This window comes from Lepidochelys olivacea (assembly GCF_965140295.1).
Source record: "Lepidochelys olivacea isolate rLepOli2 genome assembly, chromosome: 12".
NCBI classification, from domain to species: Eukaryota; Metazoa; Chordata; order Testudines; family Cheloniidae; genus Lepidochelys; species Lepidochelys olivacea.
Genome location: NC_140422.1, coordinates 41,174,667 through 41,192,198, shown reverse-complemented (window position 1 = coordinate 41,192,198; position 17,532 = coordinate 41,174,667).

The following is a 17,532-nucleotide window of genomic DNA, read 5'->3' as shown; positions in this document are numbered from 1 at the left end:
TTGGGGGCATGCATGTTTTTGAAGCATTGGATAAACTTAAAAGTGACTAAAGTAATGGATATTTAAACTACATTTCCTATACTTTCAAATACCAAGGCTCACTCTTTCAGTTCTAACTTTGAATTATCAAACTGGACTTCTGCTGGTATGATACTGTGGTTACAGCCTCTACTGAAACAGACAAAAGCTTCAATGTACTGAATGGAGATAGCGAACTATACCAAATATCTTATTACATCAGAGGTGCTCCTGTTTCTGAATTGACCAAATGTTGTTTCTGTTCTGCAGAGGCTGTTATACTGCCCTCAGCACCTCATCGGCTTCCAGAAGTGCATTAAGTTACACGACTAACATCTGTCAAGTGTGAGTCTTTTCTCTCTCATTTTTATAGCACATAGTTTCATAGAGTTTAAGGCCAGAAGGGACTAGTAGAACATCTACTCAGATGTAGATCAACCTCCCATATATCACAGGTCATTAAGTTTCACCCAGATACCCTTGTATTAAGCCCAATGCCTGTGATTAAATTAAAGCATTTCAGTCAATTATTGTGGGCCACAGATCAAGGTGCCCCGGAAGCCCCAACAATAGTAGGGAATTAATTAGGTAAGTTATGCCAAGATGATCCTAGCAGGTGATCTACATTCCATACTGAAGAAGAAGGTGAAAAACCCTCAGGGCCCAACCCCAAATCTAGAGAGCAGTTTGATCTCGGGGGTATGTCTACACTAGAGCTGGATATTCCAGCCTACGGAGACATATCTACACTAGCTCTGATCAAACTAAATGTACAAGGGTAGCCTTGGCCCCTGCTCAGACCACCAGCTACCTGCCCCAAGTATATACCCGTGGCCTTGGATGGGATCAAGCTCAGTGAGGCTAGCCCCTCCTGCTGCTTGCACCGCTGCAGCTATACTTCAATTTTTAGCACACTAGCTCCATCAGAACTAGGCAGATCTATCTTCTGAAGCCGGAGTTTGCACCTCCCAGCTTTAGTGTAGGCACACCATCATTATGTGTGCAAGGCACAGCAGCCAGGCATCTAAGCATTTGTCTACAGAGGGGAGTGAATTTGCACTAACTTTAGTTAGGTGATTTGCGTGTGCACTGTGTCCACACAATCCAAAGTCTTAAAGCATTCTAACTGGCCAGTCAATATGTAGTCTATAATCCACTGTGTAAGTGGATTAAATTCATTGTGTATGGAGTTAGGGTGACTCTATTCATGTACACACACTATTGTTCACATTAGCTTGGCACTCTGCCAACTACTATCCCAAACTGCTTTACATGATGCCAGACAGGACCATTTAAAGGCTCTGTGACACCACACAGCACTAATCCACCCCATCCAGTGTCCTGTCTCCAGCTGTGGCCAATCTCGGATGCTTCAGAGGAAGTCTAAATAACCCCTCCCCCAGAGTACATCTGGCCAGTTGTGCACTGGTGGAAAACATTTCTTCCTGACTCCTGCTGAAGCAGGAGATTTGACTATACTCATCTTCGGGTGGAGCTACAAGTTTACTGAGGGCAATGCAGGCAACCCTGTTCTATGGCCCACCAACAACCCTGGTAAGCTGTTCCAATGTGTAATGACTCTCACAGCTAGGAAACTATTTTATTTCAAGATTAAATGTATCTAACTTTCAGCCGTTGATTCTCATTATGCCTTCATGGGCAAGGCCAAAAAGACCCTCTACCACTGGATGTCTTTTCCACAGAGAGGTGCCTGTACATAGGGATCAAGTCACCTGTCAGCCTTCTCTTTGACAAGCTGAGTGAGTTGGGCTCCTTAAACCTCACACCATATGGCTTGTTTTCCAGCCCCAGACCCTGAATCATTTTTGTAGACCTCTGTCAAGAGAGTCCCAAAAGCCCAGAAGCAACTCACCAACTGGCAGCCCTTTGTAGCTGGGTGTGCAGGTTGCTCGGCCTTCCCCTTGGTCACCACCTCCCCAGGCCACCTCTGCCTAGTCTTCTGTGGCCTGGCCCTCTGGACAGGTCACTTAAAAGTTCAATCCACTTCCAGGGGAACTCAGAATCCCCAAAATAAACACTCCTTTCAACAACATTCCTAGGTGAACACACACAAGAATTCTTTTGTCCCTCTTGGGCTCAACGTACAGTTCTCTTTCCTCTTAGGAGACACTGGGCCCCAGGACTGCTTCCCTGGGGCCTGGGTAACTCAGGCAGTTACTGCCTTCTTCCTTGAGCCAGGGTCCCCAGCTCTCCTCCCGTAGCAGGGTGTCCTTTAGCCTGCTGTAGGTCTTAGCCAGCTTCTCCCTCTGCTAGCCCCACCTCAGGCTCAGAGGGTTTAACAACCTTCTCCTTTTGCTGTCTGCTATGTTATGTAGGAACTGGTAATTTATATGCTTTAAGCTTTGTAAAATTGGCCTTTTGAAAGTTCCAGGTTTACATATGACTGGTTGGTGCCATGTTCTGTTTGCACAAGGTATATGTAGACAGATAACCATCACTGATAGCTAGGCAATAGCTAATTTTCGGTAAGTGATTAACTCTTATTTGTCTATCAGAATGAAGTCCAATATTGAGCTACCCAGTACTGGGTACAGGACTTTCTGGGCCCATTGTGAGGCACCCACAGCCAGACCAGAGCTACTCACCCTTCCAGGAGAGCTTGCAGTGACTCAGCTGTACTGACTCATCCACTAAGCAGATCCTCCAGTTATTCAGCCCTCAGGCATTCTGCAGCAACCTATCCCTGGGCAGGGCCTGGTTCAGAAGACCCCCATGCACAGGTATTTCACTGACCCCACTGAGCTGCAATTAGTCTGCACAACAGCACTATTTGGCCAGGAACTCTTTTGCTAACTCACACTGTTACAGACTCCCTAGGCTTCTCGCCTGCCCTTGGTTCGATTCCTGTTCCTGCCCCTGCCCCAGCCTTGTTCCATTCTGCTTCCGCCTTGTGTATGCCCTACTCTGACTTTGCTTCAGCCTGCATTCACCTCTTAACCCCGAGACCTTCGGCCTGCATCCAGATTCTGACTCTGATCCTGATTTGTCTTGTCTACAAACTCTGACCTTGGGTTTGACTCACCTGTCCCTGACTTCAGCACTGCCCTCTGCTTGGTCCCGAATCTACAGCCAGCTCTAAATAACAGGCCTGACTGCCTAAAACCTGGGGCCTGACATTAAGAAGTTATCATCTATTATTTTTAGAAACACTAAGAAAGATTTCCTCCCTCCCAGCTGCATGAGATATGCAACAGATGTCTCCCAAGTTGCCATCACTTATGAGAACACAATCTTTCTTCCTTAACATTACAGCCAAGTATTTAAAGAGAAGTTTGTCCCATTCTCTACTGAGATTAGGTGGTCTATAACAGATGCCCACCAGTATTGCATCTTTAGTTTTAACCAGTTAGAACTTTAATCCATAAGTTCTTGAGGTCCTGTAATTGGGAATCATCTTACTCTGACACTGGTAATAGTGTCTTGATGTAAAGTACCACTCCCCATCCCTTTTTGCTCATTCTATCCTTATGAAACATGTTATATCAATTTTAGGGTTCCAGGCGTAAGATCCACTCCACAAAGTTTCAGTAATACCAAACATATATTTCTGCTCATACATAAGCATCTTCAATTCCTCTTATTACCAAACCTCCTAGCATTAGTATATAGAGAATTAAAAACGTGTTCCTTATATGCGCCATAATACTTAGATTTGTTTACATACTCTGGTGTTAGCCCTAGGAGTGCCCCGTTATCATCTTCACCCTTCCTGGGTAGTTTAAAGCCCTCCTGAACCCTAGCTAATAGATCACACAGGAGATGAGTACCCCTACTACCTACATGAAAGCTGTCAGAACCATACAACATCCTCTTTCCATAATAGTTGTGCCAATGTTCCACAAAACCCGAACCTTGCCCCCCCAATACCACCTGCATAACCAACAGTTCATCTCCAATATCTTTTGCCTTCTTTCTTCTCTTGCTTGAAGAACAGAAAAGATATCCAAGAAGACAGGATGGATATTCCTCTCCTGCAGTTTTGTTCCTGGATTCCTGAAGTCTTTCAGGATCTGTGGAATGGTGCCTGATGCAGTGTCATTGATGCCAATGTAGAGCACTACCAAAAGAGTCTCTCCTACCATCCTTAGAATCTTATTTATTCTAGGTTTCAGAGTAATAGCCGTGTTAGTCTGTATTCGCAAAAAGAAAAGGAGGACTTGTGGCACCTTAGAGACTAACCAATTTATTTGAGCATAAGCTTTCGTGAGCTACAGCTCACTTCATCGGATGCATACTGTGGAAAATACAAAAGATGTGGGCCATTTGCAGCACAAATCCAGGTTTTCTCCCCACCCCCCCAAACCCACTCTTCTGTTGGTAATAGCTTATCTAAAGTGATCACTCTCCTTACATTGCTATTACCAACAGGAGAGTGGGTTTGGGGGGGTGGGGAGAAAACCTGGATTTGTGTTGGAAATGGCCCACCTTGATTGTCATACACATTGTAAGGAGAGTGATCACTTTAGATAAGCTATTACCAGCAGGAGAGTGGGGTGCGGGGAGAGAAAACCTTTTGTAGTGATAAACACCCATTTTTTCATAGTCTGTGTGTATAAAAACATCTTCTGTATTTTCCACAGTATGCATCCGATGAAGTGAGCTGTAGCTCATGAAAGCTTATGCTCAAATAATTTGGTTAGTCTCTAAGGTGCCACAAGTACTCCTTTTCTTTTTATTTATTCTAGCAATTCTGTCCTTTGTCATCACTCTTGGAAGGCAGAAAGCTATCCTGTCCTCCTTCTGCCTTTTGCCGAATGCCCTGTCAACGCTTCCTAGCATGGAATTCTCAGTGCGGGTTGTCAGAGTATCACTTCCAAGGCCAGTAAATGTAGTATGATCATCTGCTGGAAGAATTCAGCTGCATGGCTGGGCCTCAAAAAAGGTTACATAACGTAAAAGCAGGGGAAAATTGGGATGGCAGTCAGGCCATGGTCCTTGATGATGTACCATTTTTGTACCACTTCCACTTCTGCCCTTCCCCAAAGGGGAGAAAAAGAAAAGATTAAAAGCTTTCTTAAGAGGAAGAGAGTTTTCTCGTCAATCTTGCTAAAAGGTAATAAAAATAAAGTTGTTTGAAACACTGCACTTTCATTATCTTGGCTAAAATGTCAATAATCTATTTGGAAATAATTTAGCTGTCATATACATAGACTGCTTTGGGGGAATGCTGTACAGTATGATGCACACAGTGGTTAAAACAGTGTTTTCTATAGTGAAATCTTAACAATGAAGCATGGCTGCAAACTGGCCAGGCACAATTACAGTGATTCTGTGCACTCAAGCATGGAATTTGACAAAGTGAAAGACACACTGCTGAAGTGGAAGAGGATAATGGACAGTTCTCTTATATAGGTTACAAGGGAACATGTCTGGGACTCCTGAAAGCTCTCCTGAAAGAGAAGTGGTCAGCAGCTGGAGAGAGACCAGGGCTTGCCAGCTCCCAACGTCCTTGGAAGAGCATAAAAGCAGCAACAGGCAGCAGGGAGGAAAAGAGAAGGTTACTCATCTTGTGCTGTAACTGAGGTTCTTTGAGATGTGTGTCCCTGTGGGTGCTCCACTTCAGATGTTCATGCGTCCTGGCACCGTCTATCAGAGATTTACGGTAGCGGTGTCCGTGAGAGTCACACTTGCGCAGTAGTAGTCTTACGGTGCTGTTCGTGCCACGTCTAGCACGTGCACGACCTGAGCCCTCCAGTTCCTTCCCTACTGCAGAGTCCTAACTGTGAAATCCAAAGTAGAGGGGAGGTAGTGCAGTACCCACAGGGACACACATCTCAAAGGACCTCAGTTACTGCATAAGGTGAGTAACCTTCTCCTCTTCTTCAAGTGCTATCCATATGGGTGCTCCATTTCAGGTGACTAGAGCAGTGCCCCTCAGAAGGTAGGAGGGATTTTGAGTTCATTTAAGTCATAGATGTAAGTATGGTTAGGTCAATTATGGTGTCAGCCCTGCAGTGATTGCATAGTGCTCAGTAAAAGTGTGCACAGAGGCCCAAGTAGCCGCCCTACAAATCTGTAACATCGGAACATTGTGTAGGAACACTGTCAAGGTTGAATGGCTCCATGTCTAGTTGGCAGCCGGTGTCAAGTGGAGTGCCCCAAGGGTCGGTCCTGGGGCCGGTTTTGTTCAATATCTTCATAAATGATCTGGAGGATGGTGTGGATTGCACTCTCAGCAAATTTGCGGATGATACTAAACTGGGAGGAGTGGTCCATGGTGGTAGAATCTCCTTCCTTAGAGGTTTTTAAGGTCAGGCTTGACAAAGCCCTGGCTGGGATGATTTAACTGGGAATTGGTCCTGCTTCGAGCAGGGGGTTGGACTAGATGACCTTCTGGGGTCCCTTCCAACCCTGATATTCTATGATTCTATGGTAGATACGCTGGAGGGGAGGGATAGGATACAGAGGGACCTAGACAAATTGGAGGATTGGGCCAAAAGAAATCTGATGAGGTTCAATAAGGATAAGTGCAGGGTCCTGCACTTAGGATGGAAGAATCCAATGCACCGCTACAGACTAGGGACCGAATGGCTAGGCAGCAGTTCTGCGGAAAAGGACCTAGGGGTGACAGTGGACGAGAAGCTGGATATGAGTCAGCAGTGTGCCCTTGTTGCCAAGAAGGCCAATGGCATTTTGGGATCTATAAGTAGGGGCATAGCGAGCAGATCGAGGGACGTGATCGTTCCCTTCTATTCAACATTGGTGAGGCCTCATCTGGAGTATTGTGTCCAGTTTTGGGCCCCACACTACAAGAAGGATATGGATAAATTGGAGAGAGTCCAGCGAAGGGCAACAAAAATGATTAGGGGACTGGAACACATGAGTTATGAGGAGAGGCTGAGGGAGCTGGGATTGTTTAGCCTGCAGAAGAGAAGAATGAGGGGGGATTTGATAGCTGCTTTCAACTACCTGAAAGGGGGTTCCAAAGAGGATGGCTCTAGACTGTTCTCAATGGTAGCAGATGACAGAACGAGGAGTAATGGTCTCAAGTTGCAGTGGGGGAGGTTTAGATTGGATATTAGGAAAAACTTTTTTACTAAGAGGGTGGTGAAACACTGGAATGCGTTACCTAGGGAGGTGGTAGAATCTCCTTCCTTAGAGGTTTTTAAGGTCAGGCTTGACAAAGCCCTGGCTGGGATGATTTAACTGGGAATTGGTCCTGCTTTGAGCAGGGGGTTGGACTAGATGACCTTCAGGGGTCCCTTCCAACCCTGATATTCTATGATTCTATGATTCTATGAAACTGATTGTGTAGAATGCACTCTACTGTGTGCAGGAGGGTCCGTGTTCTGAGTACGATAGCACTGTTGAATGCATGTGGAGATCCATTTGGACAGTCTCTGACTGGATATTGCACAGCCTTTTGAATGCTCGGTAGTAGAAATGAAAAGTCTAGGAGATTTCTGGAAAGGTTTGGTCCTGTCCAGGTAAAATGTTAATGCATGCCTAATGTCCAATGTATGCAAGACAACTTCTGTTGGAGTCCATGAGGCTTGGGATAGAACGTGGGCAGATGGACTGGTTGGTTCATATGAAAGGCTGATGTTACTTTCAGTAGGAATTTTGGGTGTGGACATAGCGTGACTTTGTCTTTGAAAAATATTGGGTAGGGAGCAGCACCCCACCTCACTCACCCGTCTGGCAGAAGTAATAGTGACCAGAAAAGCCACTTTCATGGATAAATGCAGCAGGTGGCTAAGGGTTCAAATGGCAATCTGGTGAGGCATTTCAACAACAGGTTGAGGTCCCAGGCCGGGGTAGGTTGGCAAACTTCTGGGTAAATGTTCTGGAGACCCACAAGGGAGCGTTTAGAAATTGGGTGCACGAAGATCAAGGTCCTGTTAAACTCATGATCAAATGCAGTAATGGCCACAAGATGGACTTTGATGGGGCTCATTGCTAAACCCGAACATTTCAGCTCCAGCAGGTATTCCAACAGTAATGGCAGTGGTGTTGTGGAGGCCATCAAGTGTTTTTCTCAACACCAGGAGGAGAATCTCTTCTATTTTTGAAGGTTTAATAATACGTGTTTAACTTGTTCCAAGCAGGCTGGTTTGCCATGATGGAATCATGCAGGAGCCACACTTGTAGGTGGAGTTTCTCTGGATTAGGGTGAAGAATGCGACCATTGTCCTGAGACAGCAGGTCCGGACGACGAGGGAGAGCTCGAGGGGCGCATATCACCATGTGCATCAGGTAAGGGTACCGTGCTTGTCTGGGCCACATCAGGACTATGAGGATAACCTTGGCCTTGTCTGTTCGTATCTTGTGTATCATGCGTGATATCAGTGGAATCGGTGGGAAAGCGTACATGAGTTGTGCATCACATGTGATGAGAAAGGTGTCCCCCCATGACCATAGTCCCATTCCCACTCTCCAAGCAGAACATTGCGCATTTGTGGGTCATTGGGAATGCAAACAAGTTGATGAAGGGAGTGCTGCACCGGCGGAATATAGATAACAGGATTCCCCCATTCATATCCCATTTGTGGTCTCAAGAGAAGTACCTGCTTAGCGTGTCCACCATCATGTTCTGGGAAGGTCTGAGGCCGAAATGTTTATGTTGTGGTGTACGCACCAGTTCCACAAGTTCATGGCTTCAGTGCATAGCAAGTGAGATCGAGCGTCCCCTTGTCAATTGATGTAAAACGTGCAGGCAATGTTCTCAGTCATTATTCAAATCAATTCATTCTTTATGTGAGGTAGGAAGTGTCTGCAGGCATTGTGGACTGCGGGTAGCTCTAGTAGATTGATGACCAGTAGGTGGTGACCAAAGCTTGGGGACAGATTGGGTGTAAGTGCTGCCTGGTGAGGGAGGTCATCCAGACCCGTGACCAAAACTTCAAAATTGTGGTTTGGGTGGAGCCAATTGAGAAGTTGATGGTTAAGACTGAGGTGCTCTCTGTTGCTGTGAACATTGATGTTGTCTTTGGCTCTCATACGGTCGATGCTGCTGTCAGTTAGAAGAGGAGTCTCTGGACTTCTAATAAGGTTAGTACTGCCTTATCTTCACAGTTGGGATGTAGATACCCAGAGTGCACAGAGTGGCTCAAGAGTCTTTCATCGAGTGGAGCACCTCATCTGTCTTGGTAGAGGACAACTTATCTCGGTCTAGAGGTAAGTCTTCAACCTTGGTTTGGAGTTCTTTAGGAATGCCCGAAGATTGCAACCAGGATGCCTGGTGCATTACTATGGCCATGGCCATGGTTCTGGCTGCTGTGTCCGCGACACCCAAAGATGCTTGGAGGGCTGTTTAAGCAACAAGTTGTCCCTCATTTAGAATGGCCTTGAATTGTGCTTGTTTCTCCTCTGGAAGCTCCTCTGTGAAAGAGTTCAATTTCCCATTGTTATCTTAATCATATTTTGCTAACAGAGCAGAATAATTGGGGACTCTGAACTGTAATGTTGCCGAGGAGTAAACTTTTCATCCAAAGAGGTTGAGCCTCTTGTGTTCCATATCTTGAGGGGTCGATCTAAACTGTTGTTGTTTGCCATGTTGATTGGTGGCAGTGACCATCAAGGAATTGGGAGGTGAGTGGGAGAAGAGGAAGTCTACCCTTTTTCATGGACGTAATACTTCCTATCCGCCCTTTTACATGTCTGCGGTATCGAGGCCAGTGTCTGCCAGACTGTCTCTGCTGGTTCCAGAATTGCATTGTTAGTGGTCAGAGCGATCTTGGAAGTGGAGGAAGGTTGCAGAATTTATACCAGTTTGTGCTGGTTTGTCTAAACCTCCAGCAGGATGTCCTGGCTCTGAGTGACTCACTTAGACAGTTCCTGGAACTGTTTGAAGTCATCTGCCGAGGTAGGCAGCAGTGGCATAATTACTTTGTCCAGGGGAGGAGGAAGAGTTGTGTGCAGGAGAAGTAGCTTCCTGATCCGTGCCCATCTCTGTGTCCTCCACGATGTCCTGAATCTATGTTGTCTGTGGGGTGGGGGACGTGGGGTGAGATCTCAGCTCACCTCTGCCCAGGGTTCCCAATGTGCCCATTGCATTGGGAAGGCCATCAGTGGGTACATCCACTGTGGTCTGGACCAAAGGTCAATCTAGCCCAGTATCCCGTCTTCCAACAGTGGCCAATGTCAGGTGCCCCAGAGGGAATGAACAGAACAGGTAATCCTCAAGTGATCCACCCTCTGTTGTCCATTCCCAGCTTCTGGAAAATGGTTGGTTCATCTGGTCTTTTGGTGATGAGTGGTACAGTGAGAAAGTGCATGGTACCTGGACATCATCATCTTCACTGGACGAATGTAAAGCAGTCTTGAGAAGTATGGGGATCCCCGCTGTAACATTTGGGAGAGCTCTTGATACCGAGCAGGAAGGACTACAGTGCCGATGAGATAGCTAAGTCTCTACTGCAGCAGGTTCAGTGGCGTTTCTGATGTCAGTACCGTCGGTGCCAATTGGGGCGCTCTCGTGGGTGCCAACACTGGTGCCATTAGTGGTGGCGGTTTTGTCGGCGCGGTCAGTGACAACTTGGCTTTCTCTACGGGTGACGATTGCAATGTTAGTGCTGGGAGAGGTGGCATTTGCCTGAGGAGATGCTCAGTACCAAGTCCCATACAGGCAAGTTTGGTGCCATAGAGGAGGCATGTCTCCATCTGTGCCTCCACTCAGTCTCCTTCACTCAGAACTCGGCGGTGCTGGAGGTGCCTGGAGCATCAGAGCTGCTCATCCGAGCATGTGTCGGCATCGGGGGTAGCAACCTGGCAGGAGACCACCTATGTTTCTGCAGTGCTCTCTGCGGACACACCTGCGCCCTCTTCCTCAGTCTGTTAGAGGAAGGCATGTCTCCTGTCCCTGAAGGAGGAGTGCCCGGAGACAAGATTCATTGCTCCGTCTCTGGTTGGAGAGATTTCTCCATCAGGATCATTCTGAGTCAGAGATCCTGGTCACGGCGGGCTTTCACCTTCAGGTTACTACAGTTGGCGCGTTTTTACAGGATATGCGCCTCACCCAGGCATTGTACACACAAGGAGAGCCCTTCAGAAATGGGCACTGCTTTGTGGCAGGAGCTGCATCACTTAAAGCCTGGGGAGCCAGGCATCTTAACGGCCAACCGACCCTGGTGTGGGGACAGTAAACAGTGGAAAAGTAAAAAAGTTTTAAATAAAAACTAACACTAACTACAACTTTCTATATGACTAACTATTTAAACTATTCTTTCTAAAGTTTGGGAAGAGTGATGAACACTGCCCCAGAGCTCCGTCTTTGGCCGAGGATGGTTGGGAAGGAACTGGAGGGCTCGGGTCGTGCATCTGCTAGACGTGGCACCAACAGCACCGCGAGACACCTACTGCGCACGCATGATCAGTGCAGACACTGCTACCGTAAATCTCTGACGGATGGCACCAGGATGCACTGACATCTGAAGTGGAGCACCCACAGGGACCGTACTTGAAGAAGAACCAGGGCCTGCCAGCCCCTCCCCTGTCTCCAGTGGACCAGCCTGAGTCTGTCTGCAGACACCACCACACTCTGCAGCACATGCCTGGCTACGATTTCACCTTCCTGATCCATGCCTGGCATCCTAAATATTCAAAATCATGAGTCAGCTCCAAACAATCATAAGACTAGCTTAGAAATCATGATTTTTTTTAAAAAAAAAATTTGGACTTCTCTTTATTTGCCTGCCTGTTTTTGACTTGAGGATGCACTTGGATGATGTTTTCAAGATTGTCTCTCTTGCCATGAGGGCTAGAAACTTCCTCCTTTCTTTTTTAAATGAAAACTGAGATTCCTGTCATAGTCACAGAATTTAAGGCTAGAAGAAATCACCATGCTGACCTGTTTATCACAGGCCACCAACATCCAGCACCTGCACACTAAGCCCAAGAATCGGAATTAGACCAAGGTAAAACAGCCCTTAGGCGACTAAACTATTGCACTGCACAGACAGAGAATAGGAAAGACAGAGGCCCCTGCAATGGCAGGGAACTGATTGACATATACCCAGATGATTCTATATGAACACTTCTCTTTAGGAGCCGATGTTTAAGTAAAATATCAAATATCATGAGAGGAGATAAAACTGCAAGAGTTGGCAATACTGTGATGTCATATGCACTTCTTACCCAAACTACAAGAGCTCCAGATATTGCACCACCACCACACAAATGCAGAATACTCTCTCTTTTTCCACTGCCAACAGTCAGCTGTCTCCTCTATCTCTGCCGTAAACCTACAGCCCAAAAAGTTTGGATTCTTTGTTGTCTGGAGGTTTTTTTATGCACACAATTGACCCCTTTCAGCACTTTAAAAGTCCATTTTGATTTTTGTAGATTTTTTCCTTCTTTCATTTAAAATTAGTGTTGCCTCCTTTTAACTCAGTAATAACCTATTTCTGGTTCACCATCCTGTAGTTGTCACTGTAATAACATTTATCCAGATATAGAGGAATATCTTCATTAATACCTCTGAAAATAGCAGCCCAATAGAATAAGAAACCCTGCAACAAGGAGAATGGATTAATACCTCCCTTGCTGTTAGTGCAGGTTTCATATATGCCACATATGGGCTCTACACATCTTGGAAATCTCTTGACAGAGGTATAATGTACATATGTTGTTTTCACTAGACTAGGCACAGTTACCAGAGAGCTTCATTCATTGAAAGCAAACAGAAGCCTTGAATATTTTTTGTTTCTTCTTAACCACAGAAGAATATTTACATCCTACGCTACTCAGTGAAATGTGAGCCATCATTTAAATACCATTACTACTGAAGGGTTTGTTACATTTCATTCTTGAAAGAATGAAAATGTTTGAAGTCTCTCCTTAATTTCCAATTAAAAGCACTTGGTTTCAGGGTTGGTTTCAGAATGAGCTTTTAAGAGCTGTTACCACCTAGAGTAACATTTGGTTTCAGATGAGGTTTTAAGGCTGTTACAACCTACGTTAATTATAAAACGGTGGAAGGGAAAGAGAGCAACATTAGCATTCTGTATGTTTGTGCAGAATTACACAGGCAGCTCCACCAGTGACAACATGAGGGACTCAGCTGTCACAGCTGCCAACTGGAAAGAAAAATGGAGGGCGATGGAAGTGATGACATTGCTATTGGCAATTAAAGTATGTTCATCGTCCTAAAGGGTAGATTAGCTGGAGCTCCACAAAATATGCTGAGAAAAACACAAACCACAGAGCACATGCCTGTTTTTGTTAGAAACTCAAAACTCAGTCCAGATTTGTGAAAAGGTTCAGAAACTTTTAGCAAATCTACAGCTCAAAAATCATAAGAAAGTTGTGGTCTCAATGAGAAGTGAGGTGAAATTTGGCAAATCTAATTTTCACTTTGAGATTCTGAATTAATTTAAAGCTGAAAATCAAAGCAAATTAGGAGCTTGCAAACTCCAAACTGATCAAAACCAAACAAAAGTTGAGCAAAGCCCTGTGAAGTGAAATTGCCAGGCTTCAGACAGCATAATTACTAATCCTTTGATGCTGTGGATCTGGGATAAGGTTACATACACACACACAAATACCATATGATACGCACATAATTGGCTGGCAACACAGAAATCCCAGCTTTCCAGGAGTTAAAATAGAGCAGTCCGGTAATGTTGAAGGGTGAACACAGTCATGAGAGTTCCAGCACTGCATCATTACACACAATGGAGAAAAACAGGAGATTGGGAGGCACTAGCCTTTCATCTCTTATAACCGGAGTTCAAAATCTGGGTTATGTCACAGGTAAACGTGAGCTATAATAGTCTCACCCTACTGTCTGTTGGTCCACCTGCTCAACCTCTGCCTAAGTTTTGCACAGTTGGTTGTGATGTCTTTGCAGTGCTAGGTGGGAAGAAGCTTGCATGACACCGAGCTGTTTCGAGTGACTCTATCCAAAGCTTTCAGTCCTGTACTTTCATGAGCATCAAGTGTAAAAGCATGTGTCACACTTGTTCGGTATCCAGTGATACTACTGAGATGAGCTGGGTGCATCCTTGTTATGGGGGGAGTTAAAACCTCATTCAGACTAATGTGTGACCAAGTCCCTTATTTAAGATGGCTGTAAGAAGCAGTTAGGGGGCCTACTAGAGTCTGTCCATAGCCCCATGTCGGTGGAGTTCCACTGGGCACTGTGACCAGGTGTGGGGGGAGAAGGAGGAGGAGGGTGAGAGAACACACAGAAACTTAGCTGAGGACAGACAAAAACAGAGAGAAAGGCAGAGGCAAAAAGCAGGAGAGCCTAGCAGTAGCCTATGATATTTCTACACCACAGTTAGACACCCATGGCTGGCCCATGCCATTTGACTTGGGCTTGCACAGCTGTTTAATCGCGGTATAGACATTCAGGCTCAGGCTGCGCCTCCCACCTCCTAGAGCCTGGGCTCCAGCCCGAGTCAAACAACTACGCCCCAATTAAACAGCCCCATAGCCCAAGTCAGCTGGCACATACCCTGTGAGTACAGTGTGACCTTGGGAAAAGCAAGCTAGAGAGAGTTTTTGGGTCTATTGGCTAAAGAGGATCGGGACTGTAAGCTAAGAAAGTGTTCTTTTTGTTCTGGGTTCCTTCTGTATTCAGAGACACAGGACTTTGTACATTCTTTGTAAATAAATAAAACTGCATCAAAGAAATACCTAGCTCCAATTTCTACTCCCAATATCCCCACGGCCCCAAAATTTAACTAGCCACTTGGGTCAGAAAGGGGCAACACTATTAAAGAGAAAGGGAGGGCTAGTAGTGTACAAAGGGTGCTTTAATAAAGCAGCAGCACTGCACAAGAGTCTACCCTCTTTATTTTTTAATAGAAGCCTTGCATGATATGGAACTAATTATCGCCATCTGCCGTTCCATACTTATATTTCCTCTCGAGCAGCTCATACTTCAAAAACTCAGTAGCTTCCTCCCTTTACATTTGTAAATGCTGTTGACTATGGATAAAATCCATGTTTACTTTGTATTCAGGGCCCATAGGAAAGCTTGTTTTAATCATCAACAGATGTTACATTCTGCTCTGCTTTGCTTGGCACACAACTTCAGAGGGAAATAAAAGAAAAATCTTTATTTTAAATTTAAATTGTAGATTGTTACAGACTAAATAAAATGCCAAATTGTTATTGGAAACAACACAGCCACTGTAATAATGATAGCTGACATTTACTTTTTACAATTATAATTTTTTTCTGGCGCTGTTTAAGACAAGATGGTTTCCACATTTTGTGAAAGTTTTTTTTCCCTTCTCTGAAATGATTTGCCATGAAGCCACAGACATTTGTAATTTATTTTTATTTAATACTTTCCTATGAGCTTATGAAATACTGAGATTATTATGCTATATACAGTAGATAGTATGTATTCAAAAACCAATCCCATTGGACTCATATTTCAATACACATTATCCCCTTGAATCCATTCATAAACACCCCTTATTCCCACCGACCCCTCTATAAACATGTAATATCTCCATGGACTGTTTCGGCCTTATGGTCTTTTTTATCTCTGGTTTCATTCCTATTTCTATTAATCTTTGATGTCTGAACGTCCATTCCCCCTTTCCTTCTCCTGTTTTTATTTATCTGTCAGTGGTGTCCACAGTAACTTTCACTAGTAGCAATGAGAGGAAATACTCCTGCAGATTTAGTAAGAGCCTCACTGCTATTCATTTCCCAACTGCTAGAAAAACAACTTGTTGACGTTGGATTGTTCAGACACCTGCTGCCCTAATATTGCATAGTGACATCCTGAGATTTCCTACTGATGGGTTGACAATTTGTATTTTAGTCATCAGTGCCAGGAATCAAATTCTGATCGTCAAGGCCAATGCACATCCAAGCATTCATCTCTTAGCAGCTCCACCCCACTAAGTCCTTTCTCACACACAATTATCTTTCCATAATTATTTCATATTTAATCTGAGACAAACTGGAGCATGTTTGTTCTGAACATCCTGAGAATGCAAAACCAAAAAACTATCTTTTATTCAACAGAAACAGTGGAATGTGAAGGTTGGATAATGGTTTTGATTGGCAACCTAGTTCATTTGCGTTTTGAAAAAATATCAAATCTTGAATCTACAGACTCGGCATATTGCTTGTCTATGTTCCTGTTTCCATTGCCTGCCCCTCTCTGTTACATACCACATCCACATATGGAGTTTCATCTGTCATTCATCTGTAAGACCTTTATAGCAGGATCTTTCATTACATCTTTGACAGCACCCATCACACTGGAACGACAATTCTGATCTGGAACTCTGGGTGCTACCATAACATTGCTACGAGTTGGGTTAAACTTCATTGAAACTTGTGGGCACAAGAGCTGCTTTCATTCAGGATAAATGTAACAGGCAACGGAGCTCCTCTATGGAACAGAGAGCTGGAAGAGTAGGTGCCTCCACCCAAAACAGAGCCACTTGCAAGGCTGAAGTCGGAGTTAGCCATGGGGCTCAAGGAGGTTCCACTGTGATCTGATAACAAACGCAGGGGTGGGGGCTGACTGGGTTGGAGCAGTATGTCTGAGTGTGAGAGGCAAGAAGCAAGAAATACCACCAACAGACACAGAAGGAGCAGAAAGCCAAGGACACAGCAGAACAACCACTGGGAGCGTGGCCCTGAAAAAAAGCAGAGAGAGTGCTTTCGGGTTTGAGCACTGACTGGAAAAGGCTTGGAACAGTGAGCAAAGAAAATAACTCCTGTTTGATTCCCTGTGTCCAAGAAAACAAGACTTGGTTCATTCCTTGAAAATAAACAGGACTGTATCAGAGAAATATCTGCCTCCATCATCAATTTCTCCTAACAGAAACAACCTGCAGGGCACCAAATTTTGGCTAAATGCTTGCGTCAAAAAGGTGTAACAACAAAAGTAACAAACAACCACCACAACATTGGGTAGGATAGTAATTCATGCAGAATATTTTAACACACTTGAGTAATCTTAAATACAAAACATTTTACCAGAAAGTTGCCTCCGGTTGTGAGTTTACAAATCAGTATATCCAGGCAGTTTCTAGAAAGTCAAAATCACAGCCAGAGAAACAACTAAATAGAACAGGGATATTGCTGTGCTCCTATATTGAACACCATGATACATTTTGGAAGACTGCAGTGTTGATCTTTAGTACATTTATGTAATACATATTAAAATACAACCAGATACACAGAATTACTCAGTCTGTAGGTTGTACATATTTGTGCAAACACCAAGTACAATCAAATCTGCAAAAAATTATCATTCTTCTAGGAAATTCCATGAATGAAAATGGAAATCTCAGGAGGAAATAAAACCTTTTCTTTTTTAAAAGAAAAACGGATCAAAAACTGCAGTGCAGTGCCAACCAACTTGGAAAGAAGCAGAGTTACATTTTATACTGCAGGTGAATACTGGTATGAATTAACAGTTCATTAAGAAAAAGCTCTTTGCAAGCCATGAATCTAAGAAGAAAATCAGAGAGACTGTCATCTATAATTTCCAGTGTGTGGATAAATCTAAAAAGATGTCAACAGGCTGAGATCTTACTGAGCACCCAACAAACAGGTGTCTATTGGCCTCCT